General features: G+C 41.3%; 1 protein-coding gene across 4 annotated transcripts in view; it reads left to right on the top strand.

Moving 5' to 3' along the window:
• Positions 1 to 12536: 12536 nt before the first annotated feature.
• SPTBN1 (spectrin beta, non-erythrocytic 1) overlaps positions 12537 to 25614 on the top strand; it is a 196516-nt gene continuing 183438 nt past the window's right edge. The window contains exon 1 of one of the 4 annotated variants that reach the window (XM_082672414.1): positions 12537 to 12723. The gene's annotated coding sequence lies outside the window, so the exon portion shown is untranslated. Of the gene's footprint in view, positions 12724 to 13314; positions 13435 to 15525; positions 15611 to 24960; positions 25037 to 25614 lie in introns of those variants that run through there. The other 3 variants (XM_082672415.1, XM_082672416.1, XM_082672417.1) reach the window with 3 other exon arrangements.

The raw sequence follows: 25614 nt of genomic DNA on the forward strand, positions 1-25614 counted from the left end.
CTACAATAGGAATGGTTCTGCTGTATGTCCAAGCTTCACTCTGTCCAGCCCAGAAGACATGCTGCCCCTACCAGTTTCCCTCCTAGAATCAGTGACCCCAGGGCCCCTCTTTTCTCTATCTAATAGTGCCTCAAAAGGCTTGGGCGCTGGACTCCCTCTTCTCCCTCTGGCTGTAGCCCCTCCTGGAGATGGGATCAAGGCAGCAGGACTGACCAAGTGACTACTCGTTAGCCGGAGAAGCTCAGCTGAAGCCCTGAACACTCTCAGACCTGAGGGAGGAGTTTTCTTGGACTTGGAATGTGATCCCTTCTCCTGAATGACAGCCTAGGTGCCATATGCTTTTAAACTCTTAGCCTGGAACTCCTTAAATATGGTCGGTAGGTGAGATGACCAAAGCTGAAGCTGGCTTTGCTGAGATGCTACCTACCTCCCTGCCCTTGTCTTTCCTCCTGGAATGAACTGAAGCAGATGTCAAGCAGGGACTGAGAGGGTGACCCCTGGCTAGTTTACTCTTTCTCTTTAGATCTCAGACTTTAAACTCACAGTGCCTCAATATGTCTCTGCCAATACCAGGGTCTTTCTCTAGGTAGGCCTCTAACCCTATGTTTCTGTAGCATTGCTGGCTCCCTACAATCTTTCCTTTTTTTAAATTAATAAAAAATTTAATTAAAAAAAGAAAATAAATCTATCTCTCATCATATTTTGAAGACATAGTATGTACTCAGTAAAGACTTGCCTCCTTCCCTTCGCAATCCATGGTAGTATAAATCTTTCTGTGTCGCACCAAGTGTTCCAACGTCCTCTCTAATGTGACCACTTGCTTTTTCCAGTCTCATCTCCCAGTAACAGGGAGAAGTGCTAACGCTCTTTTAAAGCCAGACTCTCTAGAATGTAAACTTACTAGCTGTGGGACTTAAGCCCAGTTACCTACCTTCTCTTTGCCCAAGTGTTCCCACCTGGAAAATGGGGCTAATAATGGTAACTGCTTCATAGGGTTGTGAAGATTAAAGGTTTATATTGATAAAGCACTCAGAATAACATCTGGCATAGGTAAGTGCTCAATAATCTCATTAAAGCTACTAGTAGTTTTATTTTCTAATCATACACTATACTCCAGACACACTTGGCTCTTGGCTACACAAAGATACCTGATGCTTTCCCATGTCCATGTCTTTGCTCTTGCTGACCTCTTCACCTGGAGTGTCCTTCTTCACCTGTTCAACCTGGTAAAATCCTATGTATTATTCCAGGCCCAGCCATGAATGCTACCTTCTTGATGAAGGCCACCTTCTTGATGAAGGCTTTCCAGATTTCCCCTAACCTGGTAGCTTCCTCTTTTATTTATTTATTTATTTTGCAGTACGCGGGCCTCTCACTGTTGTGGCCTCTCCCGTTGCGGAGCACAGGCTCCGGACGCGCAGGCTCAGCGGCCATGGCTCACGGGCCCAGCCGCTCCGCGGCATGTGGGATCTTCCCGGACCGGGGCACGAACCCGCGTCCCCTGCATCGGCAGGCGGACTCTCAACCACTGTGCCACCAGGGAAGCCCGGTATCTTCCTCTTTGAAGGAATCCCCTCAGGGCTTTGTAGCTCTCTCCTGGCTCTTATCATGTTCAACTTTGTATCCAATGAGTTTTATACTCCTGGAGGAGCAATACACACACACATGCACACACACACACACACACACACACACACACACACACACACACACACACACACACACGCAACACCCAGCAGTGTGATCGAGCAGGGAAAACTTCAGGCTGGGAACCAGGAAACCTGGGCTCTGGTCCCAGACCAACCACTCTATAATCTTGGGTAAGTCACTTCATTGAGATTTGGTTTCCTCTTTCTTAAAACAGTGGCTTGGATTAGATGAGATCCGAAGCCTCTTCTATCTCTACCCTTCTGTAAGTCTAGTGTACACTCCTTGGACTGCCATATACATGCCTGTGGGATTTCCAGTGAATAGAGGAACAAAGTTTGATCCAGAAATATCTGGTCACAAACCCTTGATTGCATTGTTTTTAAAAGCAAAAGACTGAACAATCCAAATAAATAAAGTGTGGCATATAATGGAATAGTAAGCGGCTGTAACAGCAACAACATAGAATAAGGAAGCTTACCATGTGCTGAGAAGGAGAAAGCTTTAGGATGCACTAAGTGAAAAAAAAGGCAAGATACAGAACAGTGTTTGTAGTATGCTACGTGTTGTATAATAAAGGGAGAGAAGTAATAAAACTATGTATTTGATTTTGTTTATACATGCCTAAAGAGACACTGGACAGGTATCTCTTTTAGAGAAGTGCCCCGTTAGAGCACATAGAAATTTAAAAAGTGGTTACCTATGGGGAATGGAGGTGGGGCTATGAGGTGAGTGGGGGCAGGGTGAGAGTGAGAATTTCAATGCATACCTTTCAATACCATTTTGATTATTTACGAATGTGAATGTATTGCCTACGCAAAGAAAAAGCTAAAGTTAAAAGAGAAACCTCTGATGGTGACAGTATTTTTTTTTTTTTTTTTTTTTTTTTTGCGGTACGGGGGCCTTTCACCGTTGTGGCCTCTCCCGTCGCGGAGCACAGGCTCTGGACGCACAGGCTCAGTGGCTATGGCTCACGGGCCCAGCTGCTCCGCGGCATGTGGGATCTTCCCAGACCGGGGCACGAACCCGCGTCCCCTGCATCGGCAGGCAGACTCTCAACCACTGCGCCACCAGGGAAGCCCGGTGACAGTATTTTTAAACAAAAACATATATTTATCTTGTTGATTTTCAGTTTTCAGTGAGGCTAGGGAAGAACTAAGGAATGATTTACTAATTGATTGCTGCAGCTTTGTACTGGGGTATGAATCCCTGTGGCAATATTGTCATTGGAAAGGTGAAACTCTGGCAGTTGAGATATTCCTGGAGTTTTCTTCTCAAGCCAGCCACATTGATTCTCCAGTTCATACCACCTGATACAGGTGCTCAGAAACCAGAGGCCTCCATCTGTCTGGGATGTGGCCAGTGATTGTGTGAAAGGCCCCCAACTACAGCATCAGCATCCTTATTCTTTCTGGAGGATCTGGGAGAATTCAGTTGAGGAGGAGGACAGGGGCAGCCTAGCAAATTCTCAGATCCTCTTGGAGGGCAAATTAACAGAAGAATGACTGGAGAAGGCTCTGATTAGCACCTACATTGCCAACAGCTAAGACACAATTCAGAGAATGCATTCGGATAATTTTCCCAGCCTTCCCTAGAATCTACCCCTCAGATAGCATAAATCTTCCCACCAAATGGGTAAAATCCCCAGTTCTTCTCAGATTCAGTTAGCCCACTGCCTTAAGAAACTTAGACCTAAAAATATTTTTGTTCCTACCAGAGCCCTGTAGCAATTAGAAATCCAATATATGATTTTCTCAGCTTGCTTTGGTCTAAGGTCCTCTTTGGAGAGAATCCTGAGAGTGTAAATTACTTGCAGCTGAGACAGGCCCATACTTACCCAGCAGGTATTGTATCAAACCCCAGCACTCCCACTCAGCTGCTCCTGGGAAGGCCTCAGAAGAGATTTTCAAAGCAGACTTCATAAAAACAAACACTCCCACCTCTACCCCCATCTCCTGTCCCTTTCGAAAAACAAACAATACTGCTCTGTTCACCAAACACAGGGGGATTTTCTGTTTAAAGTATTTTTTCTTATTCCATATTGGCAGCACTTATTAAGGAGCAGATGACTTTCAAGTTGGGTGAACTTTGAAACATAAGCACATAAGAATCCAGGTGCTTAAAATTTTTTCAAACTTAGACACATCCTTACAGCCCTGAAAAGTATCTTTTTAAAGTTTTATTAAAACTATGTCAGTTTTAAAAAAAAAGGGTGCCTTTGACCACATCTCGAGTCATTACGTTTGCTTTTAAAGCTTGTAGTAAAATGACTAAAATCCTATTTCCCTTTTCAAACTTTTGGAAACAGCTTTGGTGTCAGATGGACCTGAGTTTGAATTCTGTTTTCATCAGAATTCAAGACCTGTAAGACCTCAGGCAACTGACCCAATCTCTTTGCCTCAGTTTCCTCATCAATAAAATGGTGATAATTATGGTACGTACCACACAGATTAGCTGTGAGGATTAAATAAATACATGTAAAGCACTTAGAGTGCCTACATATATATGTAGTAAAAATAATAATATCAAAAGAATAACCAAAAATTATTATACATTGCATCTCATTGGGGGAAAATGCTTATTAACTGAAATTTAGCAAATATTTCCTCATTTTTGTGAGTCTTTAAGGGCCCACATTTCAGTCTTAAACAAAGGCTTATTATTAAAATTGAACTCTTGCTTCCTCTAACCTGTGTGTAAAAGAAAGAACACAAGAGAAGAGACCAGCCTGCAAACCATGAGAAGCAAGCAAGGACAGAATTTCATCGCCTCTATGGCAAATGTTCAAATAGTCTTAGTGTTTTTGTCATCCTCTGAGAATGAGGTGTAAAGTTTTGGCTGTGACCACACATCCCCACCCACTCAGTATCTGAGGACAGAGGATGGGAAATGAGGAAACCCCAATGTCAAAAGTATGATTAGAAGACAAGATCCAATCACTCAATCCAGACAGAAGAGTTTCCCTTCAGACCAGCTACATGTTCAACTTCTCTGACCTCTGTGAGGGAGTGGTTTTTCTCTCTGTTTCTCTTTGTTCCTCACCCATCAGCCTATGAATTTTTGCAATTTCTTGAATGAATTCTAGGCATGAATCTAGCCCACTTCTGGAATCCTTTACATAGGCCAGCAAAGTATGTCAAATTGGGGTGGGTGGGTGGTTTATCTTGAGGCAATGGCAAGATGTCATTGCCAAGGTCGTCTTTGGACTTCCAAAAGAATGATACCAGTCATGAAAACATTAGCCATGCCTGCCTTCTGCTCTCAAAAAGCATCTGGCTTGCTGCCCACAGATACCGAGGCCATTGTGATGGAGGCACTATGGGAAGCCTGGGGTTGGAAATGACCTCACCTTGGAGTTCTTGCTTTGTGGCATTTTCCAAATTCTAGGTGCTTTTCTTCTGTTTTCCCAAACCTAAATAGTCAGAATGCCAATGACTGAGGTCCCCATTGACAATGTCAGAAACAGGGTTGTCCAATAGAATTGTAAGGTGAGCCACATACATAATTTTAAAATTTTGCAATAGTTTTACTTGAAAAAAATAAAATAGAAATGGTGAAAATAATTTTTAAAATGTTTTATTTAATCCATTATACCCAAGATAATATCATTGCAATGTATAATTGACATTTTACAAATTGAGGTATTTCACATTCTTTTTTTCTAAACTAAGTCTTTGAATTTGGTGTGCATATAGAGTTCATAAAATTTACAGTTAGAACAAGTAGTTTCAAATACCCAAGTTGTTCTAAACATACTTAAAAATTGTCTAATAACTAAACCAAGATCAATGTTAAAATTTGTTAATTAAAATTAAAAATTCAGGTTTTCTGTCACTCCAGCCACATTTCAACTGCTCACTACCAGATGTGGCCTGGTGGCTACTGTATTGGACAATGCAGGTTGGAACAATGAAGAAAAGTGCACGTTGTTATATGGAGAGCCATCACACTCTGAGCTTTTCCCCTCCTCATTCTCAACTGCTACTTACCAAAGGGAGATTCCAGAAAATTCTTTTAAAAAATTTCAACTTTGGTTTCAACAATAAGAACTCAGATCACTTTTATATTTCTGTAGTGGAATAATGAGAATCAAGCTGCCTGAAAATATGCAAGTGGAATAATTAGCTTATATCTGAGAGGTAAATTGTGATAAACCCTTTCGCAAGAGGAGCATGTAGGAAAGTTTTTTTTTTTAACATTATTTTCTTTATTTTTTTGGCCGCACTGGGTCTTAGTTACGGCACACGGGATCTTTACTGAGGCACAAGGGGTCTTTCGTTGCGGTGCACAGTCTCTTCATTGAGGCGCTGGGGCTTCTCTCTAGTTGTGGAGTGCGGGCTCCAGGACACATGGGCTCTGTAGTTTGTGGCACGTAGGCTCTCTCATTGAGGCTCGCAATCTCAGTAGTTGTGGCGCACGGGCTTAGTTGCCTCACGGCATGTGGGATCTTAGTTCCCTGAACAGGGATTGAACCCGAGTCCCCTGCATTGAAAGGCGGATTCTTTACCATTGGACCACCAGGGAAGTCCTGGAAAGTTTTAAAGAACATGCAAAAGTCCGTTTACCTGATGTGACAAGTGGTTGGTTGGTTATGAAAAAATGATGTTAAATGACAAACTAATAAAAAAAAGATTTTCAATCTTGAATTGCATTTTTAAAATTGAGATGAAATTCACATAACATAAAGTTATCCATTTTAAAGCAACCATTTCAGTGGTATTTAATATATTCAATATGTTATGCAATTACCGCCTCTATCTAAACATTTTCATGACTCCAAAATAAAACCCCATACTCATTAAGCAGTTATACCCCATTCTCACACAGCCCCTCACTCCAGCCCCTGGCAACCACAATCTGTTTTCTATCTCTATGGATCTACCCATTCTGGATACTTCATATAAATGGAATCATACAATATGTGACTTTTGTGTTTGGCTTTTTTCACATTATGCTGTGTACATATGCTAAGTGTACAATGTACTCATACATTGTAGAATGTATCAGTGCTTCGTTCCTTTCATGGCTGAGTAGTATTCCATTGTATATATCTATCACAGTTTGTTTATCCATCAATGGATGGACATTTGCGTTGTTTCCGCCTTTTGGCTATTGTGAAGAGTGCTACTATGAACATTTGTGCACGTGTTTTGAGTACCTGTTTTCAGTTCTTTGGGGAATATAGCTAGGAGTGGAATTGCTGTATTGTATGGTAATTCTATTTAACTTTTTGAAGGACTGCCAAACTGTTTTCCACAGCAGCTGTACCACTTTGTATTCCCACCAACAGTGCATGAGGATTCCAATTCCTCCACATTCTTGCCAATACTAGTTATTTTCTGCTGTTCCCCCAGTTTTGTTGACATATAATTGACATACAGCACTGTATAGGTTTAAGGTATACAGCATAATGATTTGACTTACATTTATTGTGAAATGATTACAAGTTTAGTTAACATCCATCATCTCCTATAGATACAAAATAAAAGAAAAACAATTTTTTTCCTTATGATAAGAACTCTTAGGATTTACTGTCTCAGCAACTTTCACATATATCATACAGCAGTGTTAACTGTTGTCTTTGTGTTGTACATTATTTATCTTGTAACTGGAAATTTGTACCTCTTGACTATGTTGTCCACCCTCTCCTCCACCCCCAACATCTCTGGTAACCACAAATCTGATCTCTTCCATTTTCTTGTTTTACTTTTTTTTTTTTTAATTAAAGCTACCCTAGTGGGTTGCATTTCCCTAATGACTAATGATATTGAACATATTTTCACGTGTTTGTTGATCACTTGAATATCTTCTTTGGAGAAAATTCTATTCAACTCTTTTGCTTATTTTTGAATGGGGTTGTCTTTTTGTTGTTGAGTTGTGAGTTCTTTATATATTCTGAATACTAGACCCTTATCAGATGTATGATTTGCAAATATTTTCTCCTATTCTGTATATTTTTTCACTTTCTTGATACTGTCTTTTGATGGACAAAAGTTTTAAATTTTGATGAAGTCCAATTTGTCTATTTTTGTTGTTGTTGTTCATGTTTTTGGTGTCATATCTAATGATTCATTGCCTAATCCTTGGAGCACATTTCAAAAGAAAAATAAAATTATAGCTGTATATCTGGAAAAAGACAAAGTTTTGTTTTACTTGAAACATAAATTTATATTCACCTGTTAATCTGTTGAAAAACAAAGTGTTTCTCTGAACATGTTTACTGAGTGAAAGGTCACTTCTCTTTTGCAAAAGCCACAGCTATTTGATACACATTTTTGTCTTCTTTTAAGTTGATTAAGAACTTAGAGACACCTGCAAAGCAACCTGTCTCCTAATAGTTCAAGGTTTTTATAATTTTCACCCTTTCTAATTTTTTACTGTTAGCTTGACCATGCATAATTTGATGGCAATATTTTTAGCCTTTCTTGAGACATTTCAAAAATACTCATATTTAATTGGTGTATGTAATGCTTAATTATAATAAGCATAATTATTAGGTATAATAAGTATAACTGGCATAAACAAATTTGGGGACAAACACATCTGCCTTGGGAAATATATAACACAACTGGTAGGAGCTGAAATACACAGATGTAGAAGAGTATAGTCTACCAGCAGAGTATGTTTGTTGTGCCTTAGACATCAGTGTGCTTACAACACAGAGCGAGTGAACAGTGTCATCCAACAAGTGGGCTAAGTGAAGAATCATTAAGAGAACGTCTACTCTACTATTCCAGAGGTCTACATTCAGAATTACTTTAAGAACTTTAAAAAACCTGTGGTAACATATACATAATATTTACCATTTTAACCATTTTAAAATGTACAGTTCAATGGCATTAGTTCAGTCACACTGTTGTGCAACCATCACCGCCACCCATCCCTAGAACTTTTTTTCATCTTGCAAAGAGAATTACTTTTTAATAATTAACATGCAATGCCCAGGCATACAGCTCTGATATACTAGCTTCCAAGTAGATATCATTGGCACTTAGTAGCTGTGTAAACTTGGACAACTCAACCTACCCATGTCTCAGTTTTATCGTTTGTAAAATGGGGTTGATATCTACCTCACAGAACTCACAAAAGGACAAGATAGTATGGCATTTGCTAAAGCACTTTAAAAACTGTTAAGCATTTTATAGTTGCTACTTATGATCATTATTATTGTTAACAGAAAAATTTGAAGAAACTTTATAGAAAGCTGAGACTATTCTGATCATGTTACAAATATTATTTCTAAATATTTACATTACCATATAGTCAGATTGATCATCATACATATGTTTTACTTGCTTATTGATTGACTGTACCCCCTACTACGATGGAAGATTCATGAAGGCAGTGATTTTTTACTGTTTTGCCCACTGCTCTATTTCAGAGCCTAGAACAGATTAAGGCATACATATTTCTTGAATAATTGAAAGAATGAATTATTTTATTCAGCAGTAAGTGTGTTATTGGTGCTCAAAAAGTATTCATTCATGGTAATGACAGTTTAAACATGTAAGTCTTTAGGTGTCCCCAGTGCAAAATTAATATGTGTAAATCACCAAATGGAACATTTCTAATATGAGGAGACTTCCCAGACTAGTTCAAGGTTAAAAGGAAGTCAGGTTTAAGAATATTAGAAATGAAAAACATTATTCAAGTTTTCAAAATGTGTCCTGATTTTAAAATTTTAGAATACTATTATTATAATAAAAGATGGGCTTTCTTTTTTTTTCTTAATTTTTAAATATATATAACTTAGCATTTATAATCTGAATTATTATTTTAGTTATAAAATATTGGCTATATTCCCCACGTTCTACAATATATCCTTAGCTTATTTTATACATAATAGTTTGTATGTATATGGGTATTAATTGTGTTAATATAACCAAGGAAATAGTTAAGGTACCATTCTCTCTTTTCTAAATAAAACAGGTAGTGGCAGACAACACTATTGCTCATTCATATCTGATTTCAAGTGTAGCCACATGACTTGCTTTGGCAAATGAAATGTGAGTGGAGGAAACCTTGTGTCATTTCTGGGCAGAAGTATTTAGTTGCTGGTACTTAACCCTCCATTACATTCTTCCCTTGCAATGGATATCGTGGGAGTACCCATTGACATGAAGGTACCATAGTATTAAAGTATTCTGGAATGTTGAGCTGACACTTGGAAGACAGGTTCCCCGGAGAGTCTCTTGGAACCACAGTTGCTTTGTATAAGCAACAAATTAGTTTTTGTTGATTTGGAAAGTGCATATTATACTGAGATTTGGGGACTAGGTGTTATCGTAACACAGTCTATGGTGTTATCATAACAGTCTATAGTGACTAATGCATGTTGACAAGATTTTCCCCTAAATTTTGAATGGAAAGTTAAAATAACTATTTATATCTCTAAAATTTTGTAATAAAGTATTATTTCTATGGGAGACAAAGCCATATATACTCACATGGTTTTAAAAATGGAGAGTAGAATGTTACAGACAGGAAACCAAGGAGTTTAACGTTCCTTTAAATCAACCTTGATTCTAATGTGAGGATAAACTTCAGCAAAGTTGCTTCTGAGATATTTGGGAATAATCCTCTTGAGTTACCATCATTATTGCCTAAAGTTTTTTCTTTTTCTAGATTCTTTCTTTCCACAGAGATATGTGTCTTCTCCAATAATCTCTCCAGATTTAGACTTTTTTTTTTTTTTTTTGACTTGTTAATTTTTCTTGGTCAGTGATACACTGGGGTCTCCTGGGTGATGCTTCCCCCGGCCCCCTGCTCCCCCGCCAAAAGGTAAGAATTTGAATTGCTAGTCAGGTATTTATAGTGAAACTCTGAATCCCTGTCTTTCACATGTTTGGAATACTTACTGCCACTTTACTAAAGTATCTTGCTAAAGTTATGTGTGGCTTTCCTTTTTGAAGGAAAATTTTAAAACTAAGTGGGAGTGGAATGGGGTAGGGGAGGTGACTCATGCATCAAATGCAGATTTATTCCAGTACTGTTATCTGTGATAAAGGAAGCAGTTAAGAGTCACAATTGCAGAATAACATTGAAAGAATTTAAACAGGCATTTCTCAGTACTGCCATTGTTTTCTTTGGTATTTCATTAACACTGTAGGTGGGGAGGTGCTGGGGGCTCTGGCACAAAATAAGTGAAAGGGAAACAACTTTTATTTCTAGTGGGTTTCCAGCATTACCTAACAAGGGCAGCCACATACATGTTGATTCTGTTCAACAAATATTTTTTGAGTACCTTTTAAATGCCTGCTATGTACTAGCAGTGAACAGAGAACCCTGCCTTTTGAGAGTTCACCAGGCTGTGTTGATCAACCTTGTGAGAAAAATGTTAAATCATTTGCCTTCCTCAATTTTTTTCATATAGATCAAATATAAACTTTGGTCAAACATTCAAATTGATGGCGAAAGCCTAAAAGGAAGAATCATCTTCACTTTGCGGAGACGATTTTGTTTAGTTTTATTTTAAACTATTCATGAAAAATACATACAAAAATATAAATCCATCATGTCTACTGATTTGAGACATAAGCACGATCCTAGCTATTTGACTATTATCATCATCATTATTTATTTTTTGAAAAAATTTTTATTCAGGTATTGAGGGTCAGATCTTTAGGAGAAAAGCCTTAGGGCTTTTTTTTTTTTTTTTTAAACAACGGAGAAGGCCCCTCTTCCCTCTGAAGGCTTACAGTGCCGCTTTGGGCACTTACAGAGCACGGAGAAAGTCAGTTTCTCCAGGCTGTTTAAAAGAGCGTTTCTATTCGTGGTCCTGGTGATGACACCATCTTTTCTCCTCAACAGTGGCAGTTCCAGAATTTCTACATAGCTTCGGGTATTGCCAGGGTAGGCAAGCTGGTTGAGAATCGGCTCTAGCACTTGCCAAGTCTCCAGGAAACGTCCCGTGTCCATCTCACGGTACATAGGTAGGGGGAGAACTCAAGCCCTCAGGCCATCGCGTCCCCACTTCCTAGGAGTGGCTCGGGAAGGGCACCCGAATCAGGCTAAAGTGAGCCGGCGTTAGGGCGAGAGAGGCAAGAGTTGCGCGAACCACTTGTAGGGCCTATTACCAGCTACCCCGAGGGAAAGGGTGAAAAATCACTCATAAAGGAGGAAAATCTTGACTTCGCCGAGGAACAACCGCCTTCCCTCCATCGCCCAGGTTTCCCATGGAGAGGTCACCACCGGTCTTCATCAGGCTGGGCATAACCTATAAGGCATCACCACCTAGAACTAAAACTAAACCACCAAACGACTCTCCAAAGCCTCCCTCAACACGCTCTCTCCATTGCGTTCCAAACGCAAACATCGGGGGCAAAAGGAGGCTGCACGAGTCACGTAGAAAATTAGGCTGCCCTTTTCCATGGCGATAATCGAATTAGCCTCAAATTAAACATGAAATTGGCCCTTGCCGGCCGTGGGGACAAAGCCCCCATTGTCCCTTAGCTCGGACAGCGCGGCGGCGGTGCCCACCCTGCCCAGGCCAGCCCCGGCCAGTCCCCGCGGCAGGGGACAAGGTCGGCGCTGGGCCAGGGCAGAGGCTGCGCGGGGAAAGCGTGGACGCGCCCGAGGTTCGGGTCGCGCGCGGAGCAGGCGCCGGGTGGGCGGCTGCGGGGCTCGCGGCGAGCGCGGAGGGCTGGCGGGAGTGGGAAACCGAGGAGGGAGGAGCGCGGCAGAGCAGAGGAGGGTGTGCGGGAGAGAGCGTGTGTGCGCGCGCGCGTGTGCGCGCACCCGGCGCCTGCCCGCGTCCGCGCGCTCCCTCTCCCCGCCCCTCGCCCCCTCCCTGCAGCTCCCTCTCCTCCTCCCCCCGCCCCGCGCTCCCGCCCAACCCCCGGAATCAGTGCAGCTGTTGCCGAGCAGGCTGCGGATTCCTCCAGTCCCTCCCTCTGCCGCCTCTCCGCCCGGAGCGAGCGCGCAGCCCCGCGCAGCAGCGCCCACCGGTCCCGTCCTGTGAGCCCCGGCCCCAGCCGCGGACAGCCCCGCGGAGTCGCCTCCCGGCCCACCCGCCCGGCCGCCGAGGAGCGGGAGGAGGACGGGACCCCGGCGCCCCCACCCCCCTATCCGCGGGAGGTAGGTAGGGGGCCTGAGGCAGGAAGATGCCAACTCACTGGGGCTGTCTCCCGGGCTGGCTCCTGGGCGGCGGGAGGAGGGGCGCGGGCCCAGGCCGGGAGGACGCGGCTGTCCCGCCTTTGCCCTGCGCCCGGGGAGCGGGGTGGGGGCGGGGAAGCTGTACAGCCCGGGCAGTGGCGTCGCGGGGAGCCGGGTCTCCAGTGGCTTCTGAGTACGCGGGCTGTGCGGGGCGGGGGGCGGCGGGCGGTGGGCTCCGCAGTGAGGCGGTCGCAGAGCAGCCGTGCGCACCGCGGCCGCCCAGCCTCATCCGTGGACGCATTGGGGCCGATTCCTTCCCCGCCTCCGCCGCCTCCTCCCTCCAGCCGGGCGCAGCGGCCCCCGGCGCAAGGGTGGTTGCGAAGTGGGCAGACGGGAGGGTGTATTTTCGGGTGCCCTCTCTCTAGCCCCGGCTGGTGGCGAGCGGGGGCGGTGTTGACAGGGCCGGGCTCTGCGCGTAACGGTACGGGGGATGCGGCCAGGCGTGGTCCCGGCTGCGCCGCGCTGCAGCTGAAACGGAGGCGGCGTCCCGGCGCCCCCACCCCCGCCCATCCTCGCGCCCGCCCCCCGCCCTCCCTGCCGTCCCCGCTCTCCCAGGGCTGGGCGGGAGCCGCCTCGGGTCGCGGAGCCGCCGCTGCGCCCGCTCTTCAGCTCCTGCCACCCTCTCTTCAACAGGTTTGTGCCAGCGCGGGGACCCTCCGGGCTTGCCTTTGGGGTAGTGGGCTGGAAGCCCCTCTGGTCATCAGCCCTCACACCACGCCCGCGGCCCTCTTTTTGGGGGGAGCCTTCCCTTTGTTTTTGTGATAGGAAAGATGCCAAGTGCCTGCCGTCAGATGGGGAGGGGGAGTGTTGTGGGCATCGGTACACAAACCGTGTCCGTTATTTTTCCAGTCAAAAGCTGGGCTGGATAGTAAGTGAGGAGAGGGCGAGTATGGGGGTGCTTCGGCGAAGGAGAAAAATGGATTCGGCGGGGTTTATCTGGACGGGGATGTGATTTTTTTGGCAAGATGGATGGCTCACGGTGCCCTCGCCGTGATGCAGCACAATGCAGCAGTATCGCAGCCTCCCCTGGTTCTCGCTGGCGGGGCTTGGCAAGGCCACTCGGCGCCTGCGGCCCCCGCCGGGCCCCACCCAGGCCCAGGGCTGCCCTTGGCCGAGACCCGGAGCTACTTCTACCTTGTCATGCAGCTTCAGCGGGATGTGGCGTCGGGAGGACCAGGTCACCTAGTTGTGAGGTGGGGGAGTCTTCTCTTTGGGTAACCCCCTCCTGCCTAGTCTGTTGGGCCCTGCTGGGATGAAGGGGTGTCCTGCAGTGCTAATGCGGGCAGAGGGAGTCGGCCTGCGGCTGCGGACAGGAATCTGATCTCCGACCGAGGGACCTGAGCCGTAGGGAGGGGCTGGCGGGAGGACCGGGCCCAGTGGTGTGCGGAGGCAGTGGTGCAGTCTGTACTGGGAGTCGCAGCGTCTTTTCACCCGTAATCCGTAAACCACAGCCCAACTCTCCATCTATTTCATCATGTGTGAAAGTTGATGTTTATTATTTGGTGCTTTACAGCTACGACATTACGGTACCTCTGTCTTTGATCAATACTAAGAGTATGAATTTTTCCTGTAGGAAACCATTTTTTGAAATGAAACCATTGATATATTTTAGTTCATATGTCCCTGAGACATTTTAAAAAATATTAACATTCAGTAAATTGTTTTAAAAAGAACTTATATATGTTTTTGATGGCTGGTAAATGATTTCTTTAACCTGTATTTGCTTTGTTTTCATTGTTTGCGTTTTCTGTAATAGAATACAATTACATATTCGGACTCTTTATTAAGGATTATTTGGTAAATGTGTCGTGGTTGATGGTAAATTGGTATTCAGATTGGCTTTGATAGCCAAGTTAAGTCTCCAGTCATGAATAATGGGATTGTGGTGGTAACTGACTGCATTTGTTTGTTTATATGTATGTGTAGTTTTTATATACATATATTTTGCAGATGTGGCTGGGGAGGGGATTGTGAAGGGCAGACCACCAGGGCCTGTGTAGCTGGTATCTGGTCAGAAGGAGATGTTCCAACATCTTCATCTATTTAGTCTGGGGTAGTACCCGAGGAATTTCCCTTCTAAATGCCACTTCTACAATTCAATGTGGGATGGTAAATGGGATACATTTCAGATTTCACCCCAGGCTCTTCTAGAATGTATAGGTGAAAAAGGGGATTTCAGTGTGTTAACTGGAAGGGAAGATCAGTGTTTCAAAGCAAGGTGTGTCTGCTTTTATTTTTTAAATCTCTAATGAGCCCAAGTTAGTGGCATTTGATTTTATGTGGCTCTGCAGGATAGAATTGGCTGCAGAGTGTGTGGTTTATGTGCATTATTTTCAGTAATGGAGGGCCATTAAAATGTAGAATTGTTTAGATTTGGGCTAAACCTTTGTGCTGGTTGTATAAAATCATGTTGCATTCTGATGTTTGGGAGTATTCCTTCCATGGATTATCCAGACATTTTGGATTTATTGTGTTGTAAGAAAATACCCTGTGTTGATGTCACAGGAGGTTTAGCTGTTCTGACTTACCAGGTGCAGAATTCTGTTAGGTTAAGCTCTTTGTAACTCTGTTTTCTCTGGATGGACCAAAACCTTCATCAGAGAGAATGAATAAGAAGTACTGGGGCAGGGCAGAAACTGCTGTCACTTGGATGTCTTCTGATGTGCAGGCTTTCGGTAAAGAGCATCTCTCAGATGAGAGTAGTAACAACTGTCTGTGATGTTGCAGGAGCAAGCGACAAGACCTCACTCTACTAGTGACACATCCTTAGCAGAGACTTGGCATTGGCAGAGTTTCCTTGGAAGAGTATGTGAGTGGTTATTTTGTCTTGCTGTATGAAAGTATGACTTTACATGTAGAAGTACTATTTTGAGATGGGAGGATTTTACTACTTCTAAACAAACATAGGCCTGATGAGTGGAAATTATTCGGTGTGGTTTTTGTTGAGATAATAAGCTTTTCGTTTTAACAGCATATTCTTAGAATTTTAAAGCCCAACATATATATTTTTTACATGCAGTGATGGGATGCTCCTTTAATTATGTGGGCCCCCCCCACCAACATCTGCATGATAATCAGGCCTTAATTAATGTTTTGTGAATATCTTTATGGTAGTCCTGGTTTCTTCCTTTGAGACTTTTGGGAATGTAAACCGTTCTTCCGTAAGGAAAGGGCTAATCCCCCTGCTGGAAAAGCTATTTCTCTAGGTCTGTGCAGGTGAGTAAAACCTCTCCTGGAGTTCTCTTGTAAGTTTTCAGTCTTTGCTGTTTCTCAAAGCACCTTTTCTTTGCAAAAGACCTAGTTTAGTACTCTTGATTTTTTTCTGATAACAAGTGTCCTGTATCCAAGTTTTTATAGTGTAGGAATAACGTCATCAATCTCTACTTTGGGGGAAAATGAAACGGTCTCAATTAGATACTCTCATATTTCTATTTTTAAACATCACCAGAGAAGGCATTTTCATGATGTCTCTTGCTACCATAGTGAGGTGAGGTTCGTGGACCAGCAACATCAGGACAGGATCACTTACCAAGTGGGAGCTTGTTGTATATGTAAATTCTTAGAGGCTCAGTCCTTTCCAATCAAAATTTGCATTTTAACATGACCCCTAAGTGGTCTGTATGGACATTAAACTGAGAAACTGCTGTACTCTTTCAGCTAAAAGACCTCCATATCAAAATGTTCTTACTAGTATCTTTTGTCTTTTGCGGAAGTATCAGCATATTTTTTCCCCTTACATCACTAAGAAATTGATGCGTGCATTGTAAGTTATTTAATACAGAAATATTAAATAAATATTTAATTTAAAGTTCTATAATCTTTAGGTGGAAGAGCTTTATTTACTGTGTTTATTTAGATTAATCATTTTTTTATGATCTTTGCTAAAACACCTCTAAAGTTGAAAAAACAATCTCCCCCCACCCCCCAGAAGAAGGCATTAGTTTTCAGATAGCAGAACTGGAGTCCAGGAAGCTAAACCCCTGAGCATAGGGTCCCCTCTACTACCTCTGCTCTCCTCTGGCATCTTGTTCTCTGTCATCAGCTATTTTTCCTGGTGTATTCAATATCCTGACCTTCTGGTCCCTTTTTTCCCCTTAAAGTTGTTTTTTATTAAGTGATTTGTATATACAAAACAATGCTCATAAAAGATATGTTACAGAATCACAAACCAATGAACACTCAGGCAGCCACCACTTAGTTCAAGAAGAAGAGCCTATTATACATTCAGAGTCTCCTCTATGCCCCTCTGTCATCCCATCTGAAGCAACCACGGTCCTGAATTTTGTGTTTATCATTCCCTTGCTCTTCTTTATGGGCTATCCTTTTAAAAATTCTTATTTATTTTATATGTTTCAGAACTTTATATAAATGAAATTACACTTTACATATTTTTCTGTGACTTGTCCTTTCAGATTAACATATTCCTGAGACTCATTCATTTTGTTGCTGTAGTTCATTCATTTTCACTGCTGTGTAGTATTCCACCATGGCTTAGTTATTCTTTCTACTGTAGATGGAGATTTGGATTGATTTTAGTTTTTTGTTTTTCTTTTGCTATTATAAAAGGGCTGCTATGAATGGGTCTTCTACATGTCTTTTATTATGTATGTGGGGATACATGCACATGCACACAAACATATTATTTGTTTTTCTCTCTCTCAGGAATGAAATTTGCTGGCTCATAGGGTATATGCATCATCAACCATACTAGATAATGCCAAACCTTATAGATAATGCCAAAGAGATTGTATTGATTATATTCCTACTAGAAGTGTACAGATGTTATAGTTTTTCCACAACCTTGCCAAACTTCAAAATGTTGTCCAGTCATATTTGTGAAATGTTATCTCATTGTGCTTTTTATTTGCAATTTCCCTGATTATTGAGATTAAGTATATATTTATAGCATTGGCCTTTTGGGTTCCCTCTTCTGTTAAGTCCTTGTTTAGTCTTTTGTCTGTATGTCTTTTAGATATTTTTCTTATTGATTGATTTAATGTAGATTGCCTAATAATCCCTTGTGGATTATATGTGTTGCAAAAACTACCTCCCAGTTTGTGGTTTTTTTTTTTTAAACTCTTTGTGATTTATTTTGATCAACAGTCACTCGTAATTTCAGTAGAGTCATAATCAAGTTTTTGTCCTTTAAGGTCTGTAAGGATGATTATGTTGTAGAAAATTTTTCCTTGGTTTGGAAAGAGCTTGGGTTTTAGAGTCAAACAGATCTGGGCTCAAATCCTAATGCTATTGTATACCAGCGATGTGGTCACGTCTAGGTCCTTGGGTTAGTTCATTACTCTTGGAATCATGATTTCCTCATCAGTAAAGTTGAAATAATAATACTTCCTCATACAGTTGTGAGATAGCAGTGTACAGTGCTAGGCACATAGTAGGCGTTCAGCTGATAACAGTTCCATTCCTTTCTCTTTGGGCTACCCAAGCTATACAAGCCACTGACCCCTCTTGGAGTGCTTTCTTAAAACTACCTTAACATTTTTATGTCAAAAGAGCTGTTATTCTTTTATTTTTAAAAATTCTGTGTTACCAATGGAATTTTTATATTGATTAACAGAGGCTGCTCAAGACCACTTAGTGGAGACCCTTTGTCAGTTCATTTTCCCGTTCTTGAAAGTAGTATAATTATAGTTCTTTTACCAAGAAACATTTATATGAACGTTATTCCTTTGCTGCTACTCTAAGATTACTTTGCAATATGGTTTTTAATGTAGTAAATAACTATTGGGTACCTCCTGTAGCCAAGGCTTGTCATTGGGTTAGGATGATGGTGGTGTGGGCTGGCTTAAAGCTGAATAAGAATTAGCTCCTGAATCCAAGGACTTTATACTCCTAATGTATAGAATATACTCTATATGTACACGGAAGATAAAGATCTTTTACTGACCAGGTGTGTGACTTCAAGCCATTAATCTTTCAGGTCTCAGATCTAAATTTATCAAATGAAAAACTTAGATGAAACCCTAGTGGGGGTTAAAACCTGGCACATGGGCACCACTCCCTGTGTCCCTGGGAGGCGTAGAAAATCAATCAGGGCACTCTTTCTGCAGAGCTGAGATGGGGCCCCAGGAACACCCTCAATACAGTGTTTGAGTCAGGAACTGCCAACTGATCGGATCTTAGGTTTCAAGATCCCGTACACCTAAAATTCTGTGGTGGTATTTGAGTAACACAGCGCTTCGGCAGTTGTTCAAAACACAGTGGAACAGGAAGAAACTAGAAGCAAGGAGACAGGAAAGAGGTGGTGGTGAAGGTCCAGAGATTAAGGGAGCAAGTGATGGTGGAGGCTGAGAGAATGAGGAGGAGGGGAGAGATGGGAGAAAGGTGGTGAAGACCCAATCCTTTGCTGACAGTTTGCATGGTGACTGGATGGGAGTGGTCCTGAGTGGATGAGGAGCTAAAATAAAGGGTTCAGGTTTGAATAATGACAAAGAGCATGGTTGTCACCATGATGACGGAAGTAGACAGGTTAAGGGGAAGAGTGGATATCTGGTTGGGAAGAGAATCAGTTTTGTGTTTAAACATGTTGAATTTGAGGTTCTGGCAGAACCCTTCGTGGAGATAATACTCAAGAAGTTGAAGGAGACAGGTCAGGGCTAGGGTGGCTGAGGAGAGGCTGTTGGGTGCAGGAGTCCCGAGCCTTAGGCTCTGGAATTACTCCACCTTGTCACTCCATGCACTGGCTGATTGACCTTGGGCAAGCTGCGTTGACCTCTCTGTGAGCCTCAGTATCTTCATCTGCAAAATGGTGGTATGACAGTTTCTGTCACAAAGGATTATGAAAGCTAAGTGGGATAATCCAGTGCCATCACAATACGCTTTAACTATCATAAAACGTGGAATTTTTGCTTAGTGTGTCTCACTTTTATGCTTCCTTTCAAATAATTTGATTTATTCAGAAAAGATACATTCCAGTAAACAATACCATCATGCAGATAAATAATGCTAAGTCTATATTAAACTTGTCCCTATGTCTAATTAGTAGGAAAAGCAAACATGATTAATACTTATTTTTAATAAATGAGAAAACGCCAAAACCCTAGTGCTTAGGGAAAGGATAGGAACAGTTTGTAAAAGAAGATAGCATAGAAGCCAATAACCGTATTCAATTGTTCAAACCCACCAGTAATATGAAATAAGAACTAAAACAATTAGATTAACTTTCCACTTAAATTGGTAGGTAATGCTCTCTGGGATGCTGTGGGTTTGGGCCTCTGCATCACCTGTTGGGAGAATATTTGGATTAATACAAACTGAGTGGAAAACAGGGGGTCCTGTATATATAACAGAAAACTTAAATGTTTATGCCTTTTGGGCTGAAATTCCCCTTGTAGTTCTGTAATCTAAAGAAAGAATTAAAAGTAAGGACAGACTTTTAGGCAGGGATTTTCTTAGCAATATTAACAGTGGAAAAGCAAATGTGGCATAGTCAAATAAATCATGGCACAGGCATAGTATGGAATTCAATGTACTGCTTAAAATAACGGTTAGAGTATTACTGAAAAGGGAAAAAGCTAACAATATAATATTCAGTGGAAGTATCTGTATGCAAAGCTGTACAATATGGTATAACTCCAGTTTTGTTATATTAAAGACTGGAAGGAAATACATTAAAATATTAATGGTTTGCTTTGGATGGTGGGTTGATGGGTGATTTCCTTTCTTATATGAAAGGAAATTCCTATGACTTAATGTTTCTCATTTGGAGTTTTGAAATATTTTACAAATAGAGAAGAGTACAGTAAATAATATAATAGACTACTATGAGGATCATTTTTTAAGTAATAAAAAAAGCAATCAACCATTTAGTTTTTAAAAAAGAAATGAGAAAAGTAAGCCTGGCCAATTGTAGATTATCGTTAGGGGATGGTTTAAGATTCCCAAGGGTTGTCATATCTGTCCTCTGCACTTATCTAGAGCAGTGGGAAAACATCAGCATCTGTAAGTCACCTTCTGAAGGGTGTGGATCTGAGAGGGGTAGAGCATTCAGATGTAATGGAATGATAGCTTGACACCACTAATCTGGGTCAGCTTAAAGAGTGGGGAAGAAGAGGTTTCTTTATTGTTTCCAAACTGCACACTTGTGTGATGTGAGCAGTGGAATTCTGTGACGTATTAGTTCTCACTTGTAGAAGCCCAAACACTGCTGCTGGAACTAATTTTGTAACCATTAGACCATCAGGTTTCATTGGTATTGGTCAGAAATGTAGATAAAATTACAAGTGAAATACCATATGCTAACACATATATATGGAATCTAAAAAAAAAAAAAAAGGGTTCTAAAGAACCTAGGGGCAGGACAGGAATGAAGACTCAGATGTAGAGAATGGACTTGAGGACACGGAGAGCGGGAAGGGTAAGCTGGGACGAAGTTAGAGAGTGGCATGGACATATATACACTACCAAATGTAAAATAGATAGCTAGTGGGAAGCAGCCGCATAGCACAGGGAGATCAGCTCGGTGCTTTGTGACCACCTAGAGGGGTGGGATAGGGAGGGAGACGCAAGAGGGAAGAGATATGGGAACATATGTATATGTATAACTGATTCACTTTGTTATACAGCAGAAACTAACACAGCATTGTAAAGCAATTATACTCCAATGAAGATGTTAAAAAAAAATTCTGAGTGAAAATTTTAAAATAAAAATGACTCCAGATTTAGATTACTTCCAATTAATGGTTTCTCAGCATTTGGGAATATTCAGGCTAAGAGTGGGAGGAATGAATTTTAATTTCTTATGAAAAATTCTTATATGTTATATATGACATTTATGTATGCATATAATGATATCTATTTTATCTATTACATCAATGAGAAAGAGAGATGTGTGTGATTGAGAAAGCTCCACCATGAAGGGAGACAAAGGGCTATTTTAAGACTTTTTAAGTGGGGAATTTTATAGAGATAGTATTTTGAAGGAAGGTGAATCCCAGGAATGAGTCACTTTGTCCTTAGCCGGTGAGGGAAATGTTTGAGAGGAAATGGTACTTTCTGTTTTATGGTCCACGTCCTCAACTGTATTGGTACTTTGTAAAATGTAGCTTATAAAAATGAACTAATTTACTTTCAGGAATTTTGTATTTTTTCTGCCATGAACTTTAAATGGTTGATTGAGAAGGGGTTCAGGTGAAGTGTGCTTTGAGATATGAAAGTAAGATGTTATAACTTCAAGATTGCTTTAAAATTGGCCCTTGTATATAGGCATCATAATTCGATTCTTAGTGAACTCTAAAGAGCCATTTGACAGCTCCTTGCTGGTTCTGATCTTTAACATATAAACTTGAAGCCGTTACTTAGGCAGTAAAATCTGTATGAGAATATAACTACGAATTGTTTACTCAACAGATGAAATAGGATGAAATTTAGAATGACATATAAATAGAATTTATTCTTTTGAAATATATATGTTCAGTGTTTAATTTGTATAGTTAAATATGTCTCTGCTTAGTAAGTTCATTAGCCTAACAGTGGTTTATCTCTGGGTGATGGGATTGTGGAGGAGTTCTAATTTCATCTCTCCATATATTCCAAATTTTTTGAAAATACTTACCAATAAACTTTTGATCTTTATTAAAAATATTCTAACACTCACCATAACAAACGTCATTTTAGCTGGATAAAAACTAATGAGTGAAATGATTAATCAGCTAAATATACCCTCTGCTGTTCAATTTTTTTTCTACCAGGGCTTTCAGAAAGGCAGCATTAATAGTACTGAAGGTGTAAAGAACGCCGAAGTTTTGAAAAGATTTTTCCATTCCTCATTTAAATGTGCAGTTTGTTAGAGCCTCGCCATTTCCGTGGAGTGTGGGAAAAGATGTAGAAACTGGGCCACAAGGGAGCCTGACAGAAGCATCATCCGGGCGGAGACCAGCCTCAAATGGCTACTGCCTTCGGTTCTGGATGAAATCTCTTGTTGTTTCCCTACCCTCTTGGATGGCTGTTTCAGGGATAATTTTTGTCCTGGTGTGTTTGCTTCAAGGCCAAATCTAAATGTTCAAGGGCTACACATTTTTCCGGAATGTTCTTCACCAGCTGTACAGAGTCTTTGGGGTGGGATAATGCATATTTTTATCACGGTCTAGGGCTTTCCCCCCCCACCTTTTATCTTATTTAAAGGGGAAGAAAAACCTAGATTATTCCCCAAGACAATACTTATTATTTTTCTCTGTGATGTTTAAACATTTTCCATTGTATTTTTTAACCTGTAGCATAGGAGTGCTTTTATAGGGAGAACAATCATCTTAAAAGTTAAAAATGTTCATTTTCTTCACCTTTTAGAATCCCTGAATTTTTGACAGTGTCTGCTACTATATACACTATGTCAGGTTTTTTCTGAATAGTTTATGTAGAATATATACTTTCAAAAAGGTATAAATTAGCATAAAATCATCATAATGTAACAATTTCAAAATAATATTTATTACCAAAATAATAAATATTGTAGAGCATACGGAAAATAAAAATGAACACAAAGAAGAAAATTAAAGTCACTGACCCCATTCAGTGACCCCAGAGACATGCAGTTATCATTTTGATGTTTGTCTTTTAAACCTTTTTTCCCTCTGTACATATTTGTTCGTCTCATGAATAAGGGTCAGTCCTCAAATCTCAAGCTAAAGATGTAAAGTTTTCATAGTCTGAATAATCCCTCAATGTTTATCACCCTTCCAGTTGGTACACGTAGCATGACGGAACATAATATCTTATTACTACTGGCCATATTTAAAACCGTGGCTTATGGATACTGTCAGTTTCCCTGAGTTGTTTCAGTGGCGGGGTGTTAAGGAAAAGGCAAAGATTGAGAGAACCCCAAATTTGCTTATTGTAGATACTTCTCTTCTTTAAAAAAATTGTTTTATAGTGGAAAAGTACCAGAAATTAAGCTATCATTAGATAATGTGTGTTTTCTATTTGTTTTGAGAGGAATTCCCGTCAGAGTTGCATTAATTCCCTTGAGAGACATCTCCGTATGCTTCGGACAACATCTGATTTTACTTTTGTCCTCAGATTTCAGAGTCTTTGGAACCAGCTACCCTATAAAGTGTTGCAAATGGAATGGATGTGGTTATTATAATCTTGGTTTTAAATGTAATAAATTTTACTGGGCTGGGTTTGGTTGTAATTGTTGAAAGCATACAGTATAGCTCAGCTTTCCTAGGGTATTTGTATCAGCTGAACTCTTTAAAATTCTGTCTTCGGATCCGGGATCTATTTCAAGGAGAAAAAGCAATATACATGTTCGATTATGCAAACCAGTTTCTTACGCCGTGGGACCTCAGATGGTTGGATGGGATGCAGGTGACTTGCTGGCACGTCTTTGTTGCCTTAATTCTAGTATAGTTGGCCTCTTCCTGAAGAAGGTGCTAAAATGGTTTCTTCATGTGTTGAGGGAAAGAGGGAGTGGCAAGAGGGGAGAAATACTCTTTCATTGGAAGAGAAAGAAAGCCCTTGCCAGCAATTTCTGTGAGGTACTTAGTGGTTGTTACTGGTCTCACTTGGGTTGGTTGGCCACAAGGAAAAATGGCAAATGACCTTCTTCCCAGGTTTAAACACTAAGGCCAGGGGTGGCTCCTTGCACAGTTTAGAGGGGAAATCTGAGCTGGGCCTGGTGATGGATGGAGCTGGGCTGGGTGATGGATGGAGCAGGGCTGGGTGATGGAGCTCAGGTACACTATGTGGACTTCCTCTCTCCAAATGAGGGATTGTTCAGAAACTCCCAACCTGGTGGGAGTCATTCTCTTTGAGGGTGGCCAAAACCCATCAAGGGAAATGTTTGATGGTTAATGTGCCTGGACTGACTGAAGCCTGGAGTAGGGAGGGATCTCAGCTTGACCTACAGGCAGCTGCAAACGTTGAGTCTTGGCACCGGGGGAGACACTGAGCTGAGGCAGTGCCCAGCGTCTGGTCCCGGTGCCCCAGGTTAGGAAGAGCAGGAGGCTTGAACGTAGCCTTATCTGGACCTTTGACTGGATGAGCACACCTGTCTCTATTTTAGGAGGCGAGTGGTTAGAGGTATCAGTCGGGTAACTTCTCTGAAAGGGGCCTGGTCCTTCTCACAGCGAGGTTGACAACTCTGTGCTGCCAGCTGTCCTTAAATACCTGACTTATCTCCTGGGACGGAGTCGAAGAAGCACCCTGATCCTGGAGCAGAGACATTTGTGTGCCATTTGAGCAGAAGAGAAACCAGTGCACACTTTGTGTTTTATTCTTTAAGGTAGGTTTTTTTGTTTTGGGGGGGCGTTTTTTGGTCTGTTTGTTTTTAAATCAACACCCACTGCCAGAAGAATTCCTGAATTTCCCTGATAATCAGGATGATTTCTCATTTTGAAAGGCTTGTTTTGCTTTTTAAGTATGTGTTCCTGACATTAAGAACATCAGCTTTCATCCTAGTTCTAAAAATCTTTGATTCAGAAAGGGTGAAAGTTTAGACAGCAGGCTAATTTATTGTCTTGTTCCTGAGGAAGACTGTTCTTGTCTGTCGGTTGAATTTTATATATATTGATATATATAAATATATATATATATATTTCCAGTTCTGAAGAATGATTTTGTTAGTGTATGTTTGCATGAATATTTTATTCTTAATTATAATATATCTTCCTTTTTACTATACCCTTGTTAAAGGAAACTTGTTCACATGAAATAGATATATCTTTAGTGGGTCATGCTTGAGAACTGCTTCTCAGTCCTCTCAACTTTTGAAGTCAGTAGTTTTTTAATGTAAAGAGTGTATCGATAGCTGGCCCATCACTGGAATGTTGTGCAGCTGTGCAGACCATGAGGCGCAAATGT

This window comes from Grampus griseus (assembly GCF_964374135.1).
Source record: "Grampus griseus genome assembly, chromosome: 15".
Classification (NCBI taxonomy): Eukaryota; Metazoa; Chordata; class Mammalia; order Artiodactyla; family Delphinidae; genus Grampus; species Grampus griseus.